The sequence below is a fragment of the Lethenteron reissneri genome, chromosome 5 (assembly GCF_015708825.2).
Source record: "Lethenteron reissneri isolate LAM-NWPU_2019-01 chromosome 5, ASM1570882v1, whole genome shotgun sequence".
In the NCBI taxonomy this organism is placed as follows: Eukaryota; Metazoa; Chordata; class Hyperoartia; order Petromyzontiformes; family Petromyzontidae; genus Lethenteron; species Lethenteron reissneri.
Window position 1 is genome coordinate 7,667,129 of NC_083783.1, and position 27,650 is coordinate 7,694,778.

At 48.1% G+C, this 27,650-nt stretch overlaps 1 protein-coding gene across 4 annotated transcripts in view; it reads left to right on the forward strand.

Annotated features, from left to right (window-relative positions):
• LOC133352006 (rho guanine nucleotide exchange factor TIAM1-like) overlaps positions 1–27,650 on the forward strand; it is a 150,458-nt gene that overhangs the window by 30,352 nt on the left and 92,456 nt on the right. For 2 of the 4 annotated variants that reach the window (XM_061567691.1, XM_061567718.1), the window contains exon 1: positions 10,457–11,685. The exons of 1 other annotated variant lie outside the window; for it this stretch is intronic. The gene's annotated coding sequence lies outside the window, so the exon portion shown is untranslated. Of the gene's footprint in view, positions 1–10,456; positions 11,686–14,075; positions 14,206–27,650 lie in introns of those variants that run through there. One more of the 4 variants, XM_061567702.1, reaches the window with a different exon arrangement.

The window sequence follows — 27,650 nt, forward strand, 5'->3', positions numbered from 1 at the left end:
ACCGTGGCCGGCAAAAATCAAACTCAGGTCGCCGAGCAGTTAGCGCGGCGCGCTCACCACGGTGGCGTCGCTCTACCGTTCAATTTTTTGTTTCGAACACGTGAAAATTAAACTACACGTCGGGGCGTTTTCTGGATGCGATTGCGCCCGTTGTGTATCTGCGGCGCTGATATTGACCGTTGGGTGGTGTGCGTCGGTGCCAGCCGAAATCTATCCGATAATTACCCAACGGCGCCCCGACCGTGCCAAAATAAAATCGTTCTTTGTCCCAAAAAAAAAAAAAACGCCCACCGGAGAAACCCAAAACGGAGCAGCGGCTTGAGAGGGGCCAGTCATGCGGTGCCAAGTCCCCCCTTACCCCGTAGCCGTGGTGGCTGTGGTAACGTCGGAGGCTTGCTGCGAGCGGAGCGTTGAAACGTAACGTTTGCGCAATTTTTTTTTGGAAAAAAATGCCCGCGTTTTGTGAAAAATACGTTTTCAAAAAAAGACGGCGTTCCATAATTGACGCCTGTAATGGAGGGGGGCGATGCTGATAAGTTCTTAACTATGTCCTCTGGATCATGAGACTCCACTCTCCCCCCAACCGGCAAGTAAGACTCACCCCAAACTTGTAGCTGGTGTCAATAAAGGCATACAAATGTATGTATGTTGAACTTCTTTTGCACCGTACGAAGCCAACCATGCTAATCGGAAGTGCGGGGGACGGACAACAAACTAAACACAAAACGCTGTTTTAAAGACATTTTTCAATATAGATTTAAAAGTGGCTCCCTAATATCGGAAGAGCGTTCCAGACGGCCACAGAAGGACATACAAATGTAGTCTCATGCACACACACCTACTGGATTATACTGGTAGGAACCTCCTGGTTACACCAGCCCACAGGGGATTATTGTGTATTGTGTCCGTCCGTCGTGCAGGGGGGGGCTGGGTGGGGAGGGAGGGGCTGGGTGGGGAGGGGTTGGGGGGGAGGGAGGGGCTGGGTGGGGAGGGGAGGGTGGGGAGGGGTTGGGTGGGGAGGATGGGGAGGGGCTGGGTGGGGAGGGTGGGGCTGGGTGGGGGGTGGGAGGGGTGGTGCTGGGTGGGCACTCCATGGTGCCCTTATAAAACTCAACGTTTAACCTACTCACGCCGGCTTGTGCCCGGCCTCACAGTCGGGCATATTTGCGGAATACACCACGCCGCCGTTAACCCTGGCCATTGACCGAGCAACCCAACGTTCCTACCAGCTCCTTCCGCAGGAATGTGTTAAGATGCATCCCCCAACTATTGTATCTGAAAAAAAGTGCATGTTATAATCCGGAGAATTCGCCACGTTGTGAGTTGAACCCCGAAGCTCTTGCCCACAGATGTAATGTTTCACAATTCATGCTGGAATTAAAAAGGGAGCGTGCTGAGCCCATTTGAACGCTCAGGAGGATATGAACCTGGGGTGCATTCGAGAGCGTCGCGGGAGGCATTGCATCGGGATTTGCAGGGTATTTTAGATAGATTCTGCCCAGGTGTGGCGAGGCATGTCAGCACCCCGATAGTCATGCATACATCTTGTGAAACAATACGATTGCCATCGTTAATGGCAGGTAATGGCCCAGTGAGACGTATCCCTTTGGTGCTCTTCCCAGTGGCAGTGTCTTTGGCTCGGACTCCTTCCATCCTGTCCCATCTTGATTTCTTCTTCATTTCGTACATAACCCCTCCCCCGCCTCCCTCCCCCTCCTTCCCCCACCCCCCACCTCCGCCCACCTACCCTGCCACCCTCCCCTGTTCCTTCCCCCTCCCCCGCCTACCCCGCCCCCTCTGTTCCCCCCTCCCCCTCCTTCAGTTCTTTACTTCTACCTCTTGGCCTCTATCCCAATCTCCTTTCTTCCAGGACGTCCATCTTCGAGAGTTCACCGTTGCCAATGTGCCAAAGCCCACGTCTTTGCCGTAACTTGCTTGTTCTAAATTTGACTCGTACGTCTCTTTTTTTTTAATTTCCCGTGGGGAAAATCTGGGCAAAAAGTGCGACCATTAAAATCAAAGAAATAAACATCAGCACACAAAGTTACGTTCCGGAGTGAAACTAATTAAAATGCAGACTGAAGTCTGCCGAGTGGAGTGTTCGAGTTCCATCTGAAATAAAATTACCTTTTGGTGGGTTTTTATTTTTTATTTTTCAGAGCTGCAAGTCAGGCATCTGTCAGTGGTCTCATGGTGTCACCCATTCGCCCACCTTGGTATACCTCGGAAGAGTGTCCCTGGCACGTTGCCCCATTGCACCCAGGGAACCTCTCGCCTTACCTTATTTTGGCAACGCATCTCGTTGACCTCTGCCCCACGTGCCTCACGGGCACCTCGACTCCGGCTAAAAATACAGCGGTCAAAGGTCAACCCTGCATTACATCAAACCATTCTCGTTTATGTACAATGTTCGCATTGAAGGGTGGCGGGCGGGTCCGGGGGGGGGGAGAAACTTGGCAGCAGTGGTCACGGCTCGTATTATTTAAGCGAATTTTTTTAATATATTGTATACCGTTGGAGATTCCTAAGGTCAGTCCGATTTCTAACCTGCCTGTGTTTAGTTGCATGTTGTCGAACAATGGGCTTTTGTGGCTGGGCGTGAGCCCGTGGTGGATACTGAGATAGTGTGTAGCCAGACAATGAAGCAGTAAGGCAAACGTTTTTTAAAAATAATCCTATCTGATGAGTTCAGTTGCAGCAGACGAGCGTTGGAGACCATAATTACGATATAGATTTTTTGGAGTGCCACAGTTATACGCTCATGGGCAGTGTGTAATTAAACGTGAACACTTTTCTGATCTCGCAGCGCTTGTGAGCACCTACGGCTGTAATGCGCTGCCTGTTGCCTCTGCGACACGGCAATTTCAAGTAAAATTTTCACGCGTACCGCTTAATTATTTTCGCTTTGGCGGAGTGGCTTTAAACGTAAAAAACGGCCTCCGTATCCTTTCGGACAGGAGGTGGCTTTTAGCTCACACGCACATTTGAATGAGGGCTCCTGCCGTTACCTTCAAACAGAGGCCGGAGAATGTAAGCCCCCGCCGTCGGGCTTTTCTCTCTCTCGGATAAAACGAAAGGTGGACAATTTCCACCCCAGTGCCAGTGCGGCCACACCCCTGGCTTCCTGCTGGGAGAGAGTGCACACTGTGTATCCAGAGGGACACAGTTAATTCAACCCCTGACTTGCCCGCAGGGAGGGCTTTATGTGAGGCAGCTGTGTTGCCTGAAGCCGTGCCAAGTTTTTTTTTTGCCAACGATTTGAAAGTCGGGTTCTGCTGCCTCAGTTTAGAATGTAGATTTAAACATCCAAACAGAGACCCTCCTCAATCAAGGGAAATTGCTTGCCAAGATCTGCTTATTCTCTCTCTCTAGGTTCAAGCATCTGCGTCAGTGCTTGGTCTTTTGGCTGAAATTGAATCACTAATATTTATGAATGGCGAAAACGATCTGCCATTTCATCACCAGCTCGGAACAGGTACAACTTGACAATGCATGAATAAAGTAATAAAATGCAAAGTAGCAGTGGAGTCAGGCAAGGGATACGATCTCACCAGAGTTTTTCAAATGGAGTGGTGGTGGAGTTGTTAAAGCATTGCGCTAATGAATCAACAAGCTGAAATCGATTCCCGGCCACAGCTAACACCAGTGGGCAAGGCTGGATGGAGCTGGGATGAATCGGGACTGTAACGAGTCGTGTGAAAAGTGGTTGTGGCTCTTCCAGTTTAAACGCAACGCACTTTTAATTCATATCACTACATTTACAATTTGGACTTGGGAGTCTGAATGGTGGGGAGCAGTGGTAGCGTGGTTCGCGAATTCCACTACGAGGCTGTGACATCTGAGTTGTATTTCCAAACACGCGAACACCAGTGGTGAGTGACATCCGAATCAGTGCTGGGCACCAAACCTGCTTTGACCAGCGTGGTGAAGTATGGTTAAAATACAAATCCCTCTTCTTGGTTCTTTCGGTAAAGTCACGTAGAAGGGAAGTAATAAAATAATAAAAATAAAACATAATAAAACAATTCTCACGACGTTTCGGCCACAACGCAAGCAGCCGTCCTCAGGTGAAAACCAGGTCCGTCGAGGCGACAGAGTCTGAATGAAACAGCACACGAGCTTGGAGCATATATATAAGCTGGGCGCATTGACAAAGGAATTTGCATATCAAAGGGAATTTAGCATATTTATGGGAAATGCAGGAATGTGATTAGTCCTGCATATGCATGTGCATTATGCAGGATTAACAGCATCAAAGGGAGCTGCAGTTACTGCTGCTGCTGAAATTACTGCTGCTGCTGCAGTTTCTGCTGCTGTCTGAAAGTCACCGTAAACGTGAACACAATCAGTTAAGATCCGAAATGGTTTATTAAACCATTTCGGATCTTAACTGATTGTGTTCACGTTTACGGTGACTTTCAGACCGCGTTCCACTCACTGGCATGGTGCAGTGTGCAGAGTAATGTATGGTGTCGTAATTGTATAGTAAACATATAGCAGTGTGATACACATTAGGGTGGGTAGAATAATACATAGTGTTATATTAAAATGGATAAGGCAGCAACTGCAGCAGCAGCAAGTGCAGCAGCAGCAGCAAGTGCAGCAGCAGCAGCAACTGCAGCAGCAGCAGTAACTGCAGCAGCAGCAGAAACTGCAGCAGCAGCAGTAATTTCAGCAGCAGCAGTAACTGCAGCTCCCTTTGATGCTGTTAATCCTGCATAATGCACATGCATATGCAGGACTAATCACATTCCTGCATTTCCCATAAATATGCTAAATTCCCTTTGATATGCAAATTCCTTTGTCAATGCGCCCAGCTTATATATATGCTCCAAGCTCGTGTGCTGTTTCATTCAGACTCTGTCGCCTCGACGGACCTGGTTTTCACCTGAGGACGGCTGCTTGCGTTGTGGCCGAAACGTCGTGAGAATTGTTTTATTATGTTTTATTTTTATTATTTTATTACTTCCCTTCTACGTGACTTTACCGAAAGAACCAAGAAGATGAATCCCTGCAGTCACGAAAGCTTTAAATCGAAATACAAATCCCTGTTCATGAAAAACATGGGGAGACCTTCATCCAGAAGTTAATTGTATCTATATGCACACAATCCGTTCGTCTGCTAGTGCACTGGAGGTTACCAAAGGCATTTTGAAATAAAAAAATTACGACTGCCAGAGAAGTAAAGCTGTCAAGCCATGCTTTGGCCTATTACTGTTGCTGATGTATTTGCCAGAGTTCTAATTAATGCATACTTTAATATACTTTTTAGAAGGCACACAGGCAAAAGAAAAAATGATTTTAATAAAAAGAAACATTCTCGCTTCGCCGATGACACTTTAATTGTAGCCTGCAGTGGCATTTTTATATATAGGAGAAAAGTGTATGAACCATATGAGTCTACAGTACACATCACAATTTTATCAAACAGTTATTTCAGACTGGGGTAGAGCAATTGAGTTCAATCACTCTCCGATGTTTTTTTTCGGGTTGTACCGCATGGTGCTTGAGACAATGTCCGACGTTTCGCTCCAGATCCTGGGAAACTCTTTTTCAAGAACTAAATTGTTCGTTTCAAGAATATTTCAGCAGTTCCTGAAGCTGCCCGCGAGTGGAGCGAAACGTCGGACACCGTGCCCAACAACGCACGACACATCCCGAAAACACATCGGAGAGCTGTACAACACAACTGCAAAAACAAATCCTGCGCAGTTTTACGTTCAAGATTTACTCCCGTATACTGTATATCTGAGAGACCATGTACTGTATTTACGGGAGCGTTCTCTGTTGTCAATCAGCTGCTGTGAATGTTAAATGCTCCTGTCACCAGGACGAACGCATCGTGGTGACACGTGGTTGTGTTATGTTCACTCTGCCTTCATAGGTCTGTGAGTGATGCTGCAGATATGTCACTAGAACGCCGCAATTTGTTCGGTGTTTGCGTTTTGGGTTGTGTCCTTCTGAAATAAAATAGACTGGATAGAACGTGAGCATCTGCTGTCAGAAAATAATGATCTGCACAATGTCTTTTGGGTTGTATCGCCACGATTGTCTGGCATTGTCACTGAACGTGGCGTAAGCTTCTGCAGGTACTGAACAGGAACGGTTCTTGAGAAAGCTCCAAGCACGTAATGCTGTTCGCGAACTGGTTCCAGTTCAGTTCCTTAAAAAGTGAACCATCTGGCATCATGCAGAACAACACGTGGCAGGAGCCAGATCATAATTATCGTCTATTAGTCAAAAGCAAGGCCGTAGCCATGGAGTCAACATTGTGGGGGACCAAATCTTCAAGGCCCCCCCCCCCCCCCAGAAAAAAATATCTAAATTTGAAAACGAATTTCCTGCCTAAAATATTTAAAATTCACTAACACGTAGGATGGACTTTTTATTCATTTTTTACAATAATGTCTAATAGTGTATTGTATTACATTGCTCTGTTTTTTTAATCTTTTCTTGTTTCATTGTAACGGCAGAGATTAGGGATTAATAAAGTACAACCATAACCACAATCATATAAACAGAAATCTATTTTATAGCAATATATATATTTGAATATTGGGGGGGGGTGTGACCCCCCCCAATATATATTATAATTACGGCCTTTGTCAAAAGGCCAGAGTATAAACCGGTACCACCTAAGGTAGTAAAAACCTTAGTAGTTTAGTACCGATGTAGTTACATGGCTCATAAGAGTGAATTACTTGATAACCCACTCATTACAAATGGATGTCGCACAATTCCCAGTGTTTTTCTGGCCACAGCAAGTGAAAACACTGCATTGTATCTGGTCTGGGCCCACGGAGCTACGATGTGGATAAATGTTCTTGCGACAACATCCACCAAGGGTCTTGTCTGTCTGTCAGCGTCCCCTGGGTCTCCTCGGGCGAGGATGTGGGGGAGCGTCAGGAGGTATGTGTGTGTGTGCGGGCGGCAAGCATGCGTCATCGTCCACGTGTGAACATGTGCTGAGTGAAGTCTGGTTGAGTTGGCTCTTAAGTTGGTGGGAGAGAGGGGGGGGGGCATTGTGTACGATCTTACTTTCCATCTGTGTAGATTGCACTTCTTTTCAACGTATGTATGTTGAATTTCTTTTGCGCCGTACGGAGGTGCGGGGAAAGGACAGAGAACTAAACTCAATACTCGACTTAAAGCTTTCGTGACTGCAGGGATTCATATTGTTTGGGTCTTTCGGTAAAGTCACGTAGATAGGTTCAAAGAAAATAACAAAAGATAACAAACAAACAAAAACCCACGACGTTTCGTTCGTCATCACGAAGAAAAAAAGATGATGACGAACGCTTGTGTTGCAATCGAAACGTCGTAGGTTTTTTTGTTACTTTTTGTTATTTTCTTTCAACCTATCTACGTGACTTTACCGAAAGACCCAAATAATATAAACTCAATACGCGGTTCTTAAGAAATTAGTGGCTCCGTGAATGTTCATTTTAAAACGGGTTAAAGTCTACATAATAGCACCTTCCCAGTAATCATGCCACGCGTTGACCCCACCGTCGTTGGCATGTGACCCAGCGCTGGCATATTATGGGTTTTGATTTAAAGCTTTCGTGGCTGCAGGGATTCATATTCTTGGTTCTTTCGGTAAAGTCACGTAGAAGGGGGATTTTTTTTTATAAATAAATACCCTCTTTTTTATTATGTCCCTTCTACGTGACTTTACCGAAAGAACCAAGAATACATATTATGGGTCGTGAGTTGTAATCGTTGGGCCAACAGCAGCGGTCCCAATGCCGCGTGTTCACTGGGGTGGAGGGCTGCTCGCATCGAAAACGTCCTCGGAATTCCCGTAGACCGCACGTGGACACGTTCAGAGTTGTGTGTCCTGGTAACCAGTGGACCAAAGCCCCACGAAGACCAGAGAGCCCGTGTTCTTTTAGAGGGGAACCTACTAGGGTTGCACTGAACGGAAAACACACAAACACACACTGTTGATGTTGTAGAAAGTATTCAAATCTTGAAGTATTACTGTGCTTTGCTGGAGGAATAATAATCGGGTGCCAATTCTGACAGCGTTTCAGGATGAAAGCTCGCTGGCGGTTTTAACTTGAATTATTATAATAACTATTTGGTTCTTTCGGTAAAGTCACGTAGAACGAAAATTTGACAGAGAGAGACAAAACACAGACATGGAGACACACAGACAGACACACAAGCAGAGAGAGACAACACAGAGACACACAGAGAGAGAGACAACACAGACACACAAGCAGAGAGACACACAACATAGACACACAGAGAGACACACAGAGAGAGACAACACAGAGACACACAGAGAGAGACACAGGGAAAGAAACACAGAGAGTCACACAGAGAGAGAGAGACACACAGAAACACACAAGCAGAGACAACAAGAGACACACAGAGAGAGAGACACACAACATAGACACACAGAGACCCAATGCCTCTGTGTCGTGGCCTTAAATATTATAACCTTTTGAGATACATCGGCACACGCACAAAACGATGCAACAGACGTTGCGCAAAGAAGTACAAAGATGGGGAAAATCACCGCAACCAACAATGTGCACAAGCTAAACAAGCCACCCACAGATAGATGCCCGTCAGATTTCATTCCTCTGCTTAATGTCAATTTAATTGGCGGTAACAAGAATGAGAAATGCGTTGCGTGCACAGGAGCAGCAGCAACAGCATCACAACAACCACCACCATCACCACTATATCTGCTTTTTGAATGTTGTGTTTAGTTTAACACGTAGACTTTCGCGAGCAATATTATTCATAATCAACGTTTTTGGGTTAGATCGCGTTATTTATAAATGTGTCGTAATCCTCCACCACCCGACACGGCCAATCAGCAAAAAAAAAAGTGTCACGTTGACAAAAGACAAAATAGTTCACTGCTTTAGCCCACCGGTGTGTTGAAGCGTGAAACCACAACATTAATAAAATTGTAAATGTTGTGGTTTCATGCTTCAACACACCGGTGGGCTAAAGCAGTGGACTATTTTGTCTTTTGTCAATGTGACACTTTTTTGCTGATTGGCCGTGTCGGGTGGTGGAGGGTTACGACACATTTATAAATAACGCGATCTAACCCAAAAACGTTTATTATTAATTGTGTGTTTAGTTTGTTGTCCTTCCCCTGCACCTCAGATGAACCACGTGGAAGACTTTTCTGCTTTTTCCAGGATTTTCTTGTTGCGTGTAGTCACTTTAAGATGTTTCTTGATCATGTTTTTGTTTCGTTGGGGTTGCACCCGAGTCAAGGGCCGCACGGCTCACAGGGTTATACCAAATACATGAAACTGAAAAAATTAAAGACACACACACACAGCCACACACACACAGCCACACACACACATCCACACACACCCCCCATTACACACACTACACACACCCAGCCACACACAGCCACACACACACACCACACAGACACATACACCACACACATACCACACACACACACAGCCACACACACCCCCCATTACACACACCCAGCCACACACACACACAGCCACACACACAGCCACACACACACAGCCACACACACAGCCACACACACAGCCACACACACACACAGCCACACACACACACAGCCACACACACACAGCCACACACACAGCCACAGCTACAGACACCCCCCATTACACACACCCAGCCACACACACACAGCCACACACCCCCCATTACACACACTACACACACCCAGCCACACACAGCCACACACACACACCACACCGACACATACACCACACACACCCCCCATTACACACACACAGCCACACACACACAGCCACACACACACAGCCACACACACCCCCCATTACACACACCCAGCCACACACACACAGCCACACACACACCCAGCCACACACACACAGCCACACACACACCCAGCCACACACACACAGCCACACACACCCCCCATTACACACACCCAGCCACACACACACAGCCACACACTCACACACAGCCACAAACCCAGTCACACACACACACAGCCACACCCCACACACACAGCCACACACACCACACACCACACACACAGCCACACACACCACACACACAGACACTCATAGCCACACACACACAGCCACACACACACAGGCACACACACACACAGCCACACACACACAGCCACACACACACACACCCTCTCTCTCTTCACGTCTCCCCCCCGCCCTTAGCTCAGCCCAGACCTCCTCCTCCTCCCTCCCTCCACCTCCTCCTCCTCCACCACCAACTCCTCCCTCCACCTCCACCACCAACTCCTCCTCCTCCCTCCCTCCCTCCACCTCCTCCACCACCAACTCCTCCCTCCACCTCCACCACCAACTCCTCCTCCTCCCTCCCTCCCTCCACCTCCTCCTCCTCCACCACCAACTCCTCCTCCTCCCTCCCTCCACCTCCTCCTCCTCCCTCCCTCCCTCCACCACCACTGGGGTCCTTCCCCTCCCCGCGTTCACAATCCCGAGCAAGCGGAGCAAACACTTCGCTTCCCCACAGACACACACAGGGAGAGAGACAGACAGACAGACTCAAGGAGACAGACATACACAGGGAGAGACAGACACACAGGGACAGACACACAGGGAGAGAGACACACAGGGAGACAGACACACACGGGGAGAGAGAGAGACACGGGAACCCAGGCGTCGGCGTCGTCTGCTCTATCGCACGCGTGCGTACACGGAACGCCGGGGTGGTGGTGGTGGTGGTAGTGGTTGTGGTGGTTGTGGTGGTGGTGGTGGTGGTAGTGGTTGTGGTGGTTGTGGTGGTGGTGGTGGTAGTGGTGGTGGTGGTTGAGGTGGGTGGTTGTGGTGGTGGTGGTTGTGGTGGTGGTGAGAAGACGCCAGCACGGCTCTGTGAGCTCCGTCCTGGGGATCTCGGTGAAATCTGCCCCGCCGTGTTTAATATACACACACAGAGAGACACAGAGAGACACAGAGACACACACACAGAGAGACACAGAGACACACACACACACACAGAGACACAGAGACACACACACAGAGAGACACAGAGAGACACAGAGACACACACACAGAGAGACACAGAGACACACACACACAGAGACACAGAGACACACACACAGAGAGACACAGAGAGACACAGAGACACACACACAGAGAGACACAGAGACACACACACAGAGAGACACAGAGACACACAGAGACACACACACAGAGAGACACAGAGACACACACACAGAGAGACACAGAGAGACACAGAGACACACACACAGAGAGACACAGAGACACACACAGAGAGACACAGAGACACACAGAGACACACACACAGAGAGACACAGAGACACACACACAGAGAGACACAGAGACACACACACAGAGAGACACAGAGACACACACACAGAGAGACACAGAGACACACAGAGACACACACACAGAGAGACACAGAGACACACACACAGAGAGACACAGAGAGACACAGAGACACACACACACAGAGACACAGAGACACACACACAGAGAGACACACACAGAGAGACACAGACACACACAGACACACAGAGAGACACACACAGACACACACAGAGAGATATTATATCATAAATAGGTTCCTCTTGAAAAAATTAAAACGTCGAGATTTAATATTTTATTATTTTATTTGGTATTCGCTGCCGCGTCCGCGTGTGGATTTCCGGCAGCACGTGTCTCGGCGAGGGTGGAGGGGAGATCGCTCACGGTAAGGCGGCGTGTCCGACGGTTCGTGCCGCACCCTGCCTCGCACGCACACGCGGCCACCCTCTCGTGTGCAGCCTCCTTTGCATCTCTCGCTCGCTCTGTCTCTCAGTTGGTGGTGGTGGGTAGTTGTGGTGGGTTTGTGGTTGTGGTGGGTTTGTGGTTGTGGTGGTTTGGTGGGTGTGGTGGTTGTGGTGGTTTGGTGGTGGTTGTGATGTGGTGGGTTGGTGGTGGTGGTAGTGGATTGGTGGTGGTGGTTTGGTGGTGGTTGTGATGTGGTGGGTTGGTGGTGGTGGTGGTGGTTGTGGTGGGTTGGTGGTGGTGTGTTGGTGGTGGTTGTGATGTGGTGGTGGTGGTTGTGGTGGGTTGGTGGTGGTGTGTTGGTGGTGGTGGTAGTGGATTGGTGGTGGTGGTTTGGTGGTGGTGGTTGTGGTGGTTTGGTGGTGGTTGTGATGTGGTGGGTTGGTGGTGGTGGGTTTGTGGTGGGTTGGTGGTTGTGATGGGTTGGTGGTTGTGGTGGTGGGTTTGTGGTTGTGGGTTTGTGGTTGTGGGTTTGTGGTTGTGGTGGGTTGGTGGTTGTGGGTTGGTGGTGGTTGTGGTGGTGGGTTGGTGATGGTGGGTTGGTGGTTGTGGTGGGTTCGGGTGGTGGGTTGGTAGTTGTGGTGGGTTGGTGGTGGTGGTTGTGGTGGATTGGTGGTGGTGGTTTGGTGGTTGTGGTTGTAGTGGTTTGGTGGTGGTTGTGATGTGGTGGGTTGGTGGTGGTGGGTTTGTGGTGGGTTGGTGGTTGTGATGGGTTGGTGGTTGTGGTGGTGGGTTTGTGGTTGTGGGTTTGTGGTGGGTTGGTGGTTGTGGGTTGGTGGTGGTTGATTGGTGGTGGTGGTTTGGTGGTGGTGGTTGTGGTGGTTTGGTGGTGGTTGTGATGTGGTGGGTTGGTGGTGGTGGGTTTGTGGTGGGTTGGTGGTTGTGATGGGTTCGGGTGGTGGGTTGGTAGTTGTGGGTTGGTGGTGGTGGATTGGTGGTGGTGGTTTGGTGGTGGTGGTTGTGGTGGTTTGGTGGTGGTTGTGATGTGGTGGGTTGGTGGTGGTGGGTTTGTGGTGGGTTGGTGGTTGTGATGGGTTGGTGGTTGTGGTGGTGGGTTTGTGGTTGTGGGTTGGTGGTGGTTGTGGTGGTGGGTTGGTGATGGTGGGTTGGTGGTTGTGGTGGGTTCGGGTGGTGGGTTGGTGGTGGTGGATTGGTGGTGGTGGTTTGGTGGTGGTGGTTGTGGTGGTTTGGTGGTGGTTGTGATGTGGTGGGTTGGTGGTGGTGGGTTTGTGGTGGGTTGGTGGTTGTGATGGGTTGGTGGTTGTGGTGGTGGGTTTGTGGTTGTGGGTTTGTGGTTGTGGGTTTGTGGTGGGTTGGTGGTTGTGGGTTGGTGGTGGTTGTGGTGGTGGGTTGGTGATGGTGGGTTGGTGGTTGTGGTGGGTTCGGGTGGTGGGTTGGTAGTTGTGGTGGGTTGGTGGTTGTGGTGGGTTGGTGGTGGTTGTGGTGGGTTGGTGTGTGTGTTGTTACAGTGTGTTTGTTGTTAGTGTGTTTGTTGTTACAGTGTGTGTGTTGTTACAGTGTGTGTTACAGTGTGTGTGTTGTTACAGTGTGTTTGTTGTTACAGTGTGTGTGTTGTTACAGTGTGTGTTACAGTGTGTTTGTTGTTACAGTGTGTTTGTTGTTACAGTGTGTGTGTTGTTACAGTGTGTGTTACAGTGTGTGTGTTGTTACAGTGTGTTTGTTGTTACAGTGTGTGTGTTGTTACAGTGTGTGTTACAGTGTGTTTGTTGTTACAGTGTGTTTGTTGTTACAGTGTGTGTGTTGTTACAGTGTGTGTTACAGTGTGTGTGTTGTTACAGTGTGTTTGTTGTTACAGTGTGTGTGTTGTTACAGTGTGTGTTACAGTGTGTTTGTTGTTACAGTGTGGGGAGCGGTAGTGTAGCGGTTAGCGCGCTGCGCTATGAACCTGGCGACCCGGGTTCGATTCCCGCTCACGGCTAACACCAGTGACGATTATCTGAACCGGTCCTGGGCCTCCCCTAGGTCGACTCAGCCTTAAATGAGTACCTGGTGCGGTGTGTAAACATCGCCACTAGGGAGACAAAGGCGGTCGGGCGTGGTGCTGGCCACCCACCCCCTCGTGTACCGTTCCGGCCTTCATAGGTGCTCGCTAACAGCACTTGCCCCTACAGTCTGTTCAGGCTATACGGGGGATCTTTGTCTTTGTGTTGTTACAGTGAGTGTTACAGTGTGTGTGTTGTTACAGTGTGTGTGTTGTTACAGTGTGTGTTGTTACAGTGTGTGTTACAGTGTGTGTGTGCGTGCGGCTAACACCGGTGACGATAATCAGCACCGGTCTTGTGCCTCCCCTAGGTCTACCCAGCCTCAAATGAGTTACCTGGGTTGCGTTACGTGTAAAACATCGCCACTGGGGGAGACAAAGGCGGCCGGGCGTGGTTGCTGGCCACCCAGCCCCCTCGTGGTGTCGTGCCGACCTTAATAGGTGCTCGCCAACAGTCTGTGCAGAATATATGTGCGTCTCCCTGTGTCACAGTGTTGTCAATGTGCGCCCTTGATTCCCCTACTCACCCACCCACCCGGCCTCTCTCCACGTATTTGTTGATGGCAGCAAGCTCATTGTGTGTGCAGGTTTGCCTCGGAGATGCCAAAGTCGATGTTCTTGACCAAGAGAATGAGAAAGAGGGCTTCCCCGAGCGAAGAGAGAGTTTGAGTAGTTTTTTTAAAAATCAAATTCCTCATCCGGTAAACGAACCACAAACCCAGGGTTGGGTTACTTGTACAGAGCCATCGGGGTTTTTAATTTTTTTGGAGGGTTTGCACGGACACAATCGTGGTTATTTTTGTTGTTGTTGATGTCTGTGGTGGTTATTATTTCAGATGTTCTTTTGGTGGCGGGGGTCCCTTGCAAAGGGTTTTTTCGCTGGTCTGGCAGGGTTCAATGCTTGACCCCAGGCTCTCTGGCTTGTTGGTCAATGTGGATCACTGGTTGGCTTCGGCCACACGAAGCTGTTTTTTTTTTTATCAGTGCCAATAACATGCTTCGGATTGTGTGTTGGATAGCAAGGACTCACATTTGAATTTCCCCGATGGCTCGTGGTAGTCTAATGCGTTTCATGTTCGTAATGAAACGTTCTGACACACTGCCTTATTCATATTAATGACTCGCATCATTTATGCCGGAGATGTTAAAGATTTAGGCCACTGAAAAGTTAGTGCCCGTCATGTTTTTGATTTATTAACCGAGGCCCAGCTGGCAATGTGGCCACAGATAATATTGTACAGAATTGAGTTTGTTAACGCATTCATTTGTGACTTAAATGAGCCATCGTTAAGGGTTTATTTTACTCTCCACGCGTGATCCATAAACACGTTGGTGGAGATTTCGATTTAAAGCTTTCGTGACTGCAGGGATTCATATTCTTGGTTCTTTCGGTAAAGTCACGTAGAAGGGAAACAGAGCTGTCGGAAAGACAGCGTCCTAAAGACAGCGTCCTAATGTCCTAATGTTAGGACGCTGTCTTTCCGATAGCTCTGTTTCTTCACCTGAGGACGGCTGCTTGCGTTGTGGCCGAAACGTCGTGAGAATTATTTAATTGGTTAAATTTTATTATTTTATTATTTCCCTTCTACGTGACTTTACCGAAAGAACCAAGAAGATGAATCCCTGCAGTCACGAAAGCTTTAAATCGAAATTTACCTTATCATGTTTTATTTTCATTATTATATTATTTCCCTTCTACGTGACTGTACCGAAAGAACCAAGAATATACTTTGGTGGAGAGCAGAAATAAAGAGGTTTGTTACGCGACACTTTATAACAATGTAAATGTGTTTTTGGCGTGTTGTTATAGATAGAGTGTATTATGCGAACCAGCTGTGAAAGAAAAAGGGATGAGTTAGCAGGAATTGCGTTGCCTGTCCACGGCTGCTTTAGCTCGAACTGAAGATGCGCGTCTGGGTTGTTTAGCTCCAAGAAGCTGGGAGTTCGAAGCCAAAAGTAATCGTTGCGTTTCATGGTTGAACCCAGAAAACAAGGCAGTTCTTATTCACTGCTGTCATCCTGGCCAAGTGCTCATTCTTACATCTGGCTGTCCATTGATTTGGTCAAGAAGATGCCAAATTGATCTGGTGCAGTTTCCATCTGGTGCAGTGCACCTCCAAGCCACCATCGGCTCCCTTGCACGCCCCTTTTTAAAAGGAGAGTTAAAGACTTAGAGACTCCGCATTTGTGTGTGGCACCACGTGGCTCGTGCAAGTCTCAAATTGGCCACATGCCGGGAGACAAATGTACGCCGCTTTTGCCGGTGTCCGAGTCTTTGGGAGTCGGGTGGAGCAGCAGTGAGCATCGTGCTTCTGATGGGACACACATGTTGTCTGCCCCCAGCGGAATGTTTGGACAATTTGAAGGTTCTCAAGAGTGCGACTGAGATATGATACAATGAAAAGAAAACAACGTGTTTCTTGACAGTGTAAAATTGGAGCAGATATGATGAATGGCTCGGTTTTTTTTTCTTGTACCCCTGTGTTCAGTCAATTTAAACGTACAAAAATGTTTTAAATCACCCGCGGCCACCCCCCTCACCCCCCCCAGAAAAAAAGTTTCCCACAAATGGACAGTTTGAAGGGCAAATGGTAAATTTCATATATTATCTTTCCGTGTTGTATATACAGTGGGGAGTTGTGGCAGAGCGGTTGACGCGGTATGCAATGATCCTGGCAACCCGAGTTCGATTCTTGCTCACAGCCAACATCGGTAACAAAATTCGTAGCCAGTCCTGGGCCTCCCCTAGTTCGACTCAGCTTTAAATTGAGTACCTGCTGCAATGCGTAAATATCAACATTGGCAATGCTGGCCACCCACCCCCTCGTGTGCCGTGTTTCATAGGCGCTTGCTAACAGCACTTGCTCTGACAGTCTGTCAGAGAGCTATAGCAGGAGATCTTTGTCTTTGTATATACAACGTAATCTGCCGCAGCCACGTACCGTGTATGAATTACACTGTCGTGCAAAAGATGCTGTACGTTGGACTTTTTCAGCTTCAAAGCTCACGCTCTCTACCCACGAATTGTGCTCTGGTTAAGATTACGCTGGCCGCAGCCAGTCGCGGCCCTCCCAAAGTGGCACTCCAGGCAGCTTTTCATTAGGAGGAGCCTGCGATCGTATCCACAGAGAGCGTCTTTAGGGTACGGCGATACTGGTGCCGTCAAGAGAACAATTTACAAAAATGCCGGTTGTTTCTACAAGGGCATGGTAGTTCTCGATTGACAGCAAGGGTCCCCCATGCATCCTAATGGGATTGCCACCCATGCCTCCGGGTGAAATCCAGGCACCCGCGTTCAATTGGATTTGATTTCCCGCACGGTTGCACCACCGGGCCCTGCCGAGGACAAACCACCACCGGCGGCGGCCCACCAGGCGCGGCACGGCGTGGACGAGATGGGCGGTGGGCGATGGCGAGGACACCCGGGACACCCGGGCGCGGACGCTTGGGTTGGGGGGGAAGACTCTTGTTGTTTATGATGGGCAATCTGCGTTGGTCATCGGCGAGGCGTTTTACAGGCCTTGCTTGCGTGCGCGGCCACAGATGTGACGGCTTAAGCAGGCGCTCGTGAAGATGGGTCCGGTGCGTGCACACACACAAGGCCCCGAGCTTGGCAGCTTGCAGCAGCAGTTTGCACAGCGTCAAGGTAACGGCGGCGGACGATTTCCCCCGACGCAATTTCCTACAAATTGTCTGCGGTCGTAGCAATTGACAGGTTATCCAGGATTATCGCGTTATTGCTCTTTGGAAGTGGGTCCTCTTGTGTGAACGTCTGCACTCTCATTGTCGGCATGATAATTTCGCTGTGATCAACCGCACACGCAACAGGTTATGCTGAGGTTGACGGTGCATTTGGCCCAAGTGTTTTGATTCCTGCAGGCACAGTGCAGCGTACGTGAAAAGTTAATTTCTGAAATGCATTTCTGCATTCACTTGATAAAATGTCTTATGGAGTGGTATGTGTTTGGCTTGTGCTCCTGTACAATGTCGGCTTTCTAGGGAGACCAGTTCCTAAACAAATTACATTGCTCATGCCCCGGATAGGACGTTGCAAACGCAGCAGTAGTAGGAGCCAATACCTGTTCAGTACACGTGGGATGAAATTAAATATAGGCGCCAAAGTGGATTGGCTTGTTGTGACTGTTAACGTGGCTGAGAGCGATTGAGGAGACGTTGATCTCGCGCCTTTGAAGACCTTGGGCTCCGTCGGTGGCGTTGAAATACCCTGGTGCCTTATTTGGCGACATAAGCTCCGTTCGTGTTCACAAATTAAAGTTGGAACCGCAGACTGATGGCCTCCAGCAACTTGGAGAAGCCGGGGTGGAGGGGTTATTGGATGATAGCACAGTATGGCAGCGGGGCAGTTCTCAGGGTTTTGGGAGTAGAGCACTCAGAACGATTGTCGTGAAGTCGTCCTTTACTTGGGCGTTGTATGGCAACCAATTAGGACTGCAATTAAGGGAGAACTAAAATGTGTCCACCTTTCTAAATGGCAGTGACATGCTCATAAATACTGCGGCGGTGCCGTCCATGCTGGGATTGTCTTGGTGCATTGAGATTCGTGCATGTGTCAAACCACTGATTTATTCCATTAATAAGCCATATTTTCTAAAATCGATAGACAATTACCTTCAAAGTGACACCCAATACTGTACTCAAAATTTAACAACATAGATAAGCAGACGAAATGTCTCTTTGTTTAGTTATATATTTTGTATCTATTTATATCCTTTACAATGATGCGACGATTATTTAGTGTTGTGTATTCGGCTGATTTAGCAATTTTCACCGAGGTTGCCCGATTTATCCCACTATCCTCGTGTGATGATGCATCAATTAATACATATGATCAAGCTCACTATTTACACATTAAAATCGTGTGCAAGAATTAAAGCCAGTGGTGTCGCAATTGAGTGTGCAGGCGGTGCAATTGCACCGGGTGGTCATGCCAACCACGCTTCGCCACTGAGCGAGGTTCTTAGATTTGTATATATTGTGGGTAATGAGTTGACGTTGCCACCAGCATCGACGAACGGCTGCTCGAATTCGCGAGAGTCTTAACAAAAGAAAGTATACTAATATTCCGTCGCAACCCCGAATCGTGGCAAATGCATTGCGAAGGGGGGGGGGGGGGTAAACGTTCCACCAATAGGCATCACGTGAGCACCATGTGGTGAAAATCAACCGTGGTATGTTGGGTGAGTCTGGTCTCCTCCATAGTAATGTGGAATTTCCACCGCTGGCTTGGCAACACATATGGGGACGTGCCCTCTCCCGGTGCTGGGTTCAGCTTGACGGACACTTTGACCTTGATATGCAAATTATTTTGTCAAGGCGCTCTCTTCCCCCTCCAACCCAGCTTAAATATACGCTCCAAGCCTGGGGTGTTTCATTCAGAAGCTGTCTTCCCGACAGACCTGTTCTTCACCTGAGGACGGCTGCTTGCGTTGTGGCCGAAACGTCGTGAGAATTGTATTTTATTATGTTTTATTTTTATTATTTTATTATTTCCCTTCTACGTGACTTTACCGAAAGAACCAAGAAGATGAATCCCTGCAGTCACGAAAGCTTTAAATCGAAATTTGGACACTTTGACCGTTTCTATCGTCACTTTATTTTGGCTTTTGTGTTTTGGAACCGTGTTCACGCCACGACGTTTTCGCTTATTTGGCCCGGCGCACTCGTCCAGGTTGGTGAGATTTCCGTCCCGGGTCTATTTATAGCGCCTCGGTGTAGGTCCTTTCGTTTGCGCGGCTGCATTTGCACACGCGCATCATCGCAGACGCTGTAAGCGAAGCGAGCACTGTAGTGGCAATACAGAGACGCCTTGTTGGTGAAATGTCCAAGTGTATTTTTTTTCCGTCGAATTCACATGCATGAGAGAGAGAGAGAGGGGGGAAAAAACAACCATGCGAATTTAAAGGTAAGTGGGATAATTTAATATCGGCCACAGTAGCATGCTTGTAAGAGCGAGGGTTCGTGCGATTATTTTTCCATGGAAGGCGCTCGCTCGGTGTATGACGCTAATCAGAAGAGGCATCTGCTTCGCATTTAGAGGCTGAGTAATTCCAAGCTGAACAGACCTCTGCTATGTCGAGGGGGGGGATGGTTTAGAACCACAAATAAAATCAATTAATGAAATCGATTAATTCTCCCGGATACTTTACACAGTCGCCCGCGTGTGCTGTTGTCACTCAGAGGTGGCCCGGGGTGTCTCGTCGCGCGAATCCAGAGAACCCAAAGCCCCTCTTTGTCTTGCTCGTGAAAGAATAAAGCGTGGCGCTAACAAAAGACCTGTTTGCATTTGAAGTTGTTAGGAGCAGTCAATTGTGACGATTCCGTTGAGGATTCCTCTCTTCCTCACTGCCTGTGTGTGCACGTGTCTTTGGCGACCGTGCGGTTAAAGGTTAACATTTAAGTGAAGGAAGTGTGTTTTTTTTATCATGTAGCTCGATTTGCAAAATTATCCACTTTGAGGTTTCAATCTCGCGCCCCCCACAGTTTCTGTTCTATTCACAGGTCAGTCTGTTTGCTCACACAGGGCCGCTGAAAGTGGCCAGTGTGCACAGTAGGGAGACTTGAGTTGAAGGGATTTCTCCGTGGCCTGCTTTTGTAAGGGAGGCAAAATGCTTCTCTGACACACAAATACTGTTGTTGTCAAAGTACGCACCAAATTGACAACTGCTTATAAAAAAAAAGAACCATCGCAATTTTGTTTCAGAGGAATTAGTTGTAAGCTCCAGATTAATGCTGTTATATAAGCGTCATAGTTGTCGTACCATCTCACCAAAAAAATTTAAGCCAAATGCATTTCCACCGAATTTCATACCGATTTGAAAACTTAATAAATCACGAATGCCCATGGATCACGAACACCCATGGAATGTGACACTTTCCAACATGTGTTTATCTTCAGGTGTATTTAATTAGCATTGTGAAGGGCGATTCGTATCTGTTAGGGAAAATATGGTTTTGTGTATTTTTAAATAAGCCCTTTTGCTCTGCATTTTGAATCCAAGTTTTGGGAAAAGGCTTTGATCAATGTGCCCCATTTTCAATAGCACAAGTCCCTAATAGCAATACAACTTTAAATTAAAGTTGTGTTTGTATTGGATCAAATCTTTAAGAGTAATCGTGACCCCTTCCTTTACAGACAGATGGACGAACAGAGCTAATGCGTACAGATTTTAAACCTAAAGTTGGAAACCGTAAACAAAACATACGCCCTCTGCCCATGGTGCAATCTTGACCGTCACCCACTGAAATCCGTTGTGGTGAGATGTTATCTCCCTCTCCTGGGATGCAGGAGGTCGTAGGTTTGATCTCGACCCTGACGACTCTATATTTGGAGTTTGCATGTCTCTCTCCCTGTGGTCGCGTGGATTCTTCTCCGGGTCCTCCGGTTTTTCCCTAGACATTGAGAAACATGCGGTTAGAGTATTTGGCTGCTATAAATTTAAACACGATAAGCCACTTCGTTGACCTATTGATAAAGAGCTATATAGCTCATAGGGCCTTACCTGGTAAAATAAAAAGTTTAGTTGAATCCAGATACTTGTGACGTTCTGTATCATAGTGCAGTGGCATGCCACACCGGTTGGCTAGTGTCAGTTTTCAGTTTTTCAGTTTAATTTAGTTTCAGTTTAATTTATTAGGATTTACCCTGTGAGCCCTTCGGCTCTTGATTTGGGTTCAACCGCAACAAACAATAAAATTACAAGACACACCTAAAATTCATTGTACACAAATCTGAACATCGCGTACGTAAACAATAACATCCTACAGAAAAAGCACAACCCGGTCCATACTGTGTACAGAAAGTGCAAGAAATTCCATTTCGATGTTTGATCCCAGTAACAATCATAATACAATACAGATTTAAAAAATGTAAGTATAAATCTATACTAAATAAAAAATACGGGGCAAACCAAGTCCCTATAAAACTTACTAAAACAATGTGGAGGCTGGGGGGGGAACCAGATATTAGAGTCGTACCTCGCAGTTCAACCAAGTGCTGAGGGACAGCAACTGGTGGCGGCTGACCATCCGTCGGCATGAAATTTTAGACCCTCGTAGAAACAATTAGACCGTAATAGCGAAAGTCCATCGGACTCGCTTTTGGTCGTCGTTGCATAATCTGGTGGGCCAGGAAATGTGCCGCGTGTCGGTTTATGGTTACTGACAGGCAGGAGAACAAACGTCTGTGGGGTGGGGGGGCAACACTTTTGAAGGTGACGTCGGCAGAAATGATTTGCTCGTGTCCTTATCTCTCCCTAGCTTACGTAAATCGCTTCCTCCAGTTGCCAACATTTTTTTAGTCATAACAGCATGGCACCGTGCTCTCACTCCCACCCCCCCCCCCGCTTTTGTTTTTAGTTTCGCATTGGTATCACGTGACTGTTATTGCAAAGTAACGATGTGGTGGTTCCTCATTTCCAGTGTTTGTTGAATGGACGGGGAGTTCTCGACTTATGAGCATAATTTATTCCTGGGGCCCGTTCAAAAGTCGAACGGTTCGCAAGTCGGAACACAGGAAACGACTGTATATTTAAATGTCCACACTCACACAAACACACACTCCCAGCACAAGGCTGACTCAAGATCGCTCAGCCGAACAATATAGTCCCGCTGTTGAATTTGCAAGTGAGAGTTTGCGTTTTAAGTTAATGAGAATTTTTTTTTATTGAAGTGTGGGTGTTCGTAAGTCGAACTGCCTGCATATGGCGGCTCGGTGACCGTGGTACCGAGATTTGTACTCGAGACTGTCCGTCAAGAGCTTACCCTCTCGCTAATGTGTGGGTTTTATTCTGGGTACTCGGGTTATCTCTCCTGCATGTGAAACAATCATGAATGGAATTGGTCAAAACATTCTTCCGAAAAAAAGCCTTGAGGCCCGGCGTGGCTTTCCCGGGTAAGCACAACTTATTATTTTAGATATTTGTAACTTTTTTAGCATCCTGCGGAGCCCATCTAATAACCTGCTCACCTTTCGATTTAAAGCTTTCGTGACTGCAGGGATTCATCTTCTTGGTTCTTTCGGTAAAGTCACGTAGAATCGACAGACCTGCTCTCCACCTGAGGACGGCTGCTTGCGTTGTGGCCGAAACGTCGTGAGAATTATTTTATTATGTTTTGTTTTTATTACTTTATTATTTCCATTCTACGTGACTTTACTGAACGAACCTAAAAGATGAACCTGCTCACCGTAGCCAGAACCACCACCTTCCTGGCTGAGCAACGTTTCTCTGTAGCTGCACCAGCCCTCTGGAACTCTTTCCTACAGCACACACGTAGCAGCGTCCATCCACCTTTAAGTAGCAGTTCAAGGTTCACTTGTCTAGGTTCTCAACTGTCCGGGCTCTCACCGGTTCAGGCCCTCACCTGTTCAGGCCCTCACCTGTCCAGGCTCTCACCGGTTCAGGCTCTCACCTGTTCAGGCTCTCACCGGTTCAGGCTCTCACCTGTTCAGGCCCTCACCTGTTCAGGCTCTCACCGGTTCAGGCTCTCACCTGTCCAGGCTCTCACCTGTCCAGGCCCTCACCTGTCCAGGCCCTCACCTGTTCAGGCTCTCACCTTGTTCAGGCTCTCACCCATCCAGGTTGACATACGGGGAACTTTGAGCTCTGGCTCTGCGCCTCAGAGTTCTTGAGCAAAAATTGCATCAGATTTGTGAAATATACGCGGGTTATAAATTGTTGATTAATAATACGTTTTGTAAATTTTTCTATTCTGTATATTTTAGTTTCTTCATGTAAAACCACAGATTAAATTTTTTTACTGTAAATAAGCATATATTCTGCAGACTGGCATGTTTGTATGTATTTTTTCTTGTTACCCGATGCGTACTTAAACAAGCCCTCACCGCCACAGTGGAGGTGAATGGCACTTTGGCGCTATTTGAAGTGAGTGTCTGATTTAGGTGACCGTTTTTCCACAGCATTTGCTACACCGTGCAGGATGTCCTTCCGCTATTGGGCTCTGATATTCGACGGTGTCAATCCCTCGTAGTCTCTCATTATTCTGGTAGGAACCCACTGGTTCCACCAGCCCACAGAAGATTATTGTTTCCGTCCGTCGTGCAGGGAGGGACTGGGTGGGGAGGGTGGGGAGGGGCAGGGTGGGGAGGGTGGGGAGGGGTTGGGTGGGAGGGGTGAGGCTGGGTGGGGAGGGGCTGGTCACCCCGTGGTGCCCTTATAAAACTCAACGTTTAACCTACTCACGCCGGCTTGTGCCCGCCCTCACAGTCGGGCATATTTGCGGAATACACCACGCCGCCGTTGACCCTGGCCATTGACCGAGCAACCCAACGTTCCTACCAGCTCCCTCCGCAGGAATGTGTTTCTGGCTAAACTCGTGAGTTCAAAACCATTTCCCTTGTGGGGTTCCGGAGATGTGATCCGTCCGGCACGAGCGACGGATCTCATTCACAATTCTGCCGTGCCGTCGTAGAGGTGCACGTGTGACAACGCTTGCTCGGTGGAACCAACGAGCTGCCGCGTGCTGTTTTTTTTTTTCGCTTTGGATCCGAGGACTTTTGCCTGACGGCTAATTGCTCGGTGTTGATTGCGGATTACGTTTAATCAAGCCGGCTCATGCTTGTCAAGTGCATCGGACACGCCGGGTTGGTGGCAACGCGCGGTGGAGTTCGCAGAGCGTTTGGGTTGCAACCGCCGCGTTTCTCGCGGGTGAACGCGGGCTCCCGCCTCGTAGAGGTTGTTCGGGTTTTTTTTCTTCCAACCACCCATTTTCAGCCTCGCGTGGATTTTAACAGGCAGCCGGGTGTGACGGATTTCCTTTTATCTGGCAGCTCAAGAGACAAGAGGTGGCTGAATTGCTTTGTGATGAGACGAATATACGGCGGTTCCAAATGTCTTGTCATTCATTGCTAACCCCCACCCCCAATCCCATTTCGTTCGTCCCTAACTGTGATGGACAGTCCCAAGCATGAGGGAAGCACCGCATTATTAGTAGGAAAAGTGGTGTTTGTCTACGGACCCTCGTAATGTATTTCTACGTCGTCGGCCCGATTTTCATGCAGACGAGCTTAATACAATTGGGATTCATATGGCGGCTAAATGCGACTGCATCTAAGGATTCTGTCCAGAAAGTGTGGGCATATATCTATATTCTTAGGGTTTTTCGGTAAAGTCACGTAGGTAAAAAATTAAAATTAATAAAAGTAAAATTAAATTATTAATTTTAATTCTTTACCTACATGACTTTACCGAAAAAACCTAAGGATATGAATCCTTGCAGTCACGAAAGCTTAAAATCTAGAACTAAGACATATATCTACTTTATGGAGACATAAACCATCGGTCATAGCAGAGGAGAACAGGAAGGACCTAAGCCTGGACTGGAACAGAAGCAGGGTTCATATTCTTGGTTCTTTCGGTAAAGTCACGTAGAAGGGAAATAATAAAATAAGAAAAATATAAAACTATAAAAATTCTCACGATGTTTCGAATGCAACGAAAGCAATCATCATCAGGTGTGAAATCCACAGCAAGAAAATTTCACTTTTTCCAAATTTTCTCGCTGTGGATTTCACACCTGATGATGATTGCTTGTGTTGCAGTTGAAACGTCGTGAGAATTTTTATTGTTTTATATTTTTATTTTATTATTTCCTTTTTACGTGACTTTACCGAAAGAACCAAGAATATGAATCCCTGTAGTCACGAAAGCTTTAAATCAAAAAGAAGCAGGGTTGTCAACAGCACAGATGGCTGAGGGAAGGGAGTTCTATACGATACATAGTCAGCAGACGAGAATGAGCAACCTCCCACGAGACCAACATGGACTGGAGGCTTTAACAGAAATGGTTCGTTATTTGGGTGGCAGGATGACAGAGTGGTAACACTTGGGTTTGAGTCCCAACTCGAGTGCCTTTTTGCATGAAGTTTGTATTTTCTCCATCTGCCTTCAACGTTCTCAGATTTCCTCCCATAGCTAAAAAAAGTATTAAGTGCTTGGAGTGCAAGAATGAGATGAGAGGGGAGAGGTAGGAGAGTGCGTGGAGGGGAGTAGAGTGAGATGAAAGGGGAGAGGTAGGAGAGTGCGTGGAGGGGAGTAGAGTGAGATGAGAGGGAGGAGGTAGGAGAGTGCGTGGAGGGGAGTAGAGTGAGATGAGAGGGGAGAGGTAGGAGAGTGCGTGGAGGGGAGTAGAGTGAGATGAGAGGGGAGAGGTAGGAGAGTGGGTGGAGGGGAGTGGAGTGAGATGAGAGGGGAGAAGCAGGAGAGTGCGTGGAGGGGAGTAGAGTGAGATGAGAGGGAGGAGGTAGGAGAGTGCGTGGAGGGGAGTAGAGTGAGATGAGAGGGGAGAGGTAGGAGAGTGCTTGGAGGGGAGTAGAGTGAGAGGGGATATGTAGGAGAGTGCATGGAGGGGAGTGGAGTGAGATGAGAGTTGAGAGATAGGAGAGTGGGCGGAGGGGAGTGAGATGAGAGAGGAGAGGAAGGAGAAAGTGCAGCAGAGGATAACGTTCTGTCTATAGCCATTACCAAAGGTAGCTCAAATCGGCAAGGCCGCCGTCTGCTTTGACCATCGCGTCAAGACGTGAATCCTCCGCCGTGCGAGCGACTGCGATTCCGGCGTGTCGTTGCAGCAAATCGAACCTTCGTGTGAGAATCTTTGCAGCATCCGACAAGGTCCCCAGCGCCCCCCCGCCTGTGCCGCCGTGCCCTCTCACCGCAATGTAAAACGCCGCCGGGCTCGTGGGAGCTCACGCGCTCTTGGCGGAAAAGACCGAGTAATCTCCCGTGACCCGGTTTGAGAGACGGCGCGGGCTGGTCGTGACGTAAACGCGGAGCGACGAGGCGAAACGCGGCCGGGCGATAAGACGCAACATTGTGCCGGCGAGCAGTTTTTATTTACACTGGTCTGCAGCGATTTGGTTCTTTTTTTTACTTGACACATTTCGAGATAGCAGGACCAGATCGGGATCTCAACACGCCACTGCCCAAGGTGAGGTTCGGCCGGGCTGTTATGTCGATTGCTCGGAGATTCATTAATTTCGTGTTCATCGTACCAACTTGGTCAGATCATCGGCGACCATTTGTGTGGTCGCGGCGGGAGCGCCGGGGCACAGGCCCCCTGCACAAGGTCAGTGACGGTGCTTAAATCATCATCAGCCGTGCACGGCTTTTGGAACCGATGACGCTGCAGCAGATGAGAGAGGCGTCATCGGATTCACAACGCAGGAGCAGTCGCTGTTCTGCTCCTGGTTACTTGGACGACGTATGACTGGAAACGCTTCTTTAGATGTTCGTCATGTTGATCGGGTGTACATGCGCAGGCCTTTTGTCATTCCACTGCTGGATGAGAGCCTCCCTCATGCTGTATGGGTCATTGGGTTTATTTGGTACAATGTGGCTGTAAGTGTCTTTTTTTGTTCAAAGGTATTTATCTAAATAGGAAACTAAACGTCGTGAGAATAATTTTATTATGTTTTATTTTTATTATTTTTATTATTTTATTACTTCCCTTCTACGTGACTTTACCGAAAGAACCAAGAAGAGGAAACTAAATCTTAAATTGCTACCTAATTTTTATTTCATTGAATAACGTGTTATTGTGCCTCTCTTTGAAGTTTTGTGGAAATAAGTGACGACTGTGTTTCAACCTGCTGCTCGATGAAGGCCATCTCCATGCCGTATCAAGTCGCGTGCGTTGTTTGACCATACTTCACCACGCTGGTCAGTGCGGGTTGGTGAAGGGGCGTGGAGCTGGGGATCGGTTCGGAGCTCCGAGAAACTCGACGATATTAGGCATTTGGCCGAATTGCGGCCGCCCTTTGTGCAAGGAAACTTTTGCGCGCTGGCTTTGTACGTTTGGTAACGTTTGGACTTTGGTTCTGGGGCAACTCGCGCGCTATCGATCGGAAATGT